The sequence below is a fragment of the Oryzias melastigma genome, unplaced genomic scaffold (genome assembly GCF_002922805.2).
Source record: "Oryzias melastigma strain HK-1 unplaced genomic scaffold, ASM292280v2 sc01741, whole genome shotgun sequence".
NCBI classification, from domain to species: Eukaryota; Metazoa; Chordata; class Actinopteri; order Beloniformes; family Adrianichthyidae; genus Oryzias; species Oryzias melastigma.
This window is the reverse complement of record NW_023418321.1, coordinates 5,260-6,511: the sequence shown is the minus strand read 5'-3', so window position 1 is coordinate 6,511 and position 1,252 is coordinate 5,260. Positions and strand designations below refer to the sequence as shown.

The 1,252-nt window shown below is 34.0% G+C and overlaps 1 long non-coding RNA gene across 1 annotated transcript in view; it reads left to right on the top strand.

The window, feature by feature from the left end:
- The first annotated feature begins 190 nt into the window (after window positions 1–190).
- The window catches only part of LOC118598518, a 1,758-nt gene continuing 696 nt past the window's right edge, over window positions 191–1,252 (top strand). Inside the window, exon 1 of the long non-coding RNA XR_004947583.1 lies at window positions 191–345. This is a non-coding gene — a long non-coding RNA (uncharacterized LOC118598518). The remainder of the gene's footprint in view (window positions 346–1,252) is intronic.

Sequence of the window (1,252 nt, the reverse complement as noted above, 5' to 3'; positions counted from 1 at the left end):
AAATCAAACTCTACTGACTTTAGTTAATAATCACAAAAATGAATGAACCAAATGTGACATAAGTGTGTTTTGTCTTTGTCTGTTTGTTTTATATTTTCTAATGCATTTCATTATTTCTGTAATGAATTTGAAATAATTGTGTGCTTTGTCCAGTATTTTTAATAATCTATGCTTGAAATAAACCAATCAATCAATCAATCATTGGTCTTAAACCTCTCAAAACCTGCTCAGAGTCATCTTTGTTTGACATTTTGTCTCTTCTAGGATCCATCTTTCCACGTGAGTCTGGCCTGGTGTGTTGGAGACCTGACGGAGGAGCTGAAGGAGATCACCAAAGAGCTGCAGGTACACAAACATCCATGATGGATCACTCAGTCCGCCAGTGCAGAGCTCAGAGGAAAATCTTTACCAACAGCCAGGAACATCACTACACACATGCTACTCACAACAAGACCTCCATGGTGTCGTATTTCTGTCATTTGTAGAGGGCAGAAAATTGATGCTAAATCTCCACAAAAGAAAATAATCTACCTTTTCCTCCAGAGAATCTAAATCCACCAAAATAAAATCAGAGTTTAGAATGTAGTCGCACAGAATGTAAGGTTTATTAGATAAGCCAGAAAGTTCACTGAACTCCATATACTACGAGTTATTGGAGTTAAACTACATTTATTTGATTAAAATCTCTCTAAAAGTCCCTTCTCTGGGTTAAATAACAAAAAAGACAAAAACTAGATTAATTAAACCTAAACCAAAGCAGCAAAAAACAGCATGAAACAAATAAATCATGATAATGATGTGGGTGGAGTTATCATCAGCTGTTTTCTGCAGAAAACTATAAAACATATATTTTAATGCACACATATGAATATTTATATACATGGTAATCAGTTCAGTTTTGAATAAAACAGTTGCCTTTTTTTGACTTGAGCAGCAGTCTGCAAACTTCATTTTTAAAATAAGACACCCTATGCAACAAAGGATCTTCTCAAATGTAGTAGTAGGTAGCTTCACGTCAGTAGTAATAAAAAAAAACAAGTTTGATAGTTTGTGCAGCTTCTCAGCCAGAAATTCCTAATTTTAACATAAAGTAAATCAGAAAGAATAAAGTGACCCATACCAAATTTTTTAAACCAAAAAGCACACTGAAAATCTTTTAATTTGCTCAAGAATAGAAAATTTGGTTACAATCCGGTACAATTTAATGCTGGTTGGGATTTTCTGTTGTACACGGCGCTCAAAAATCTCTCTT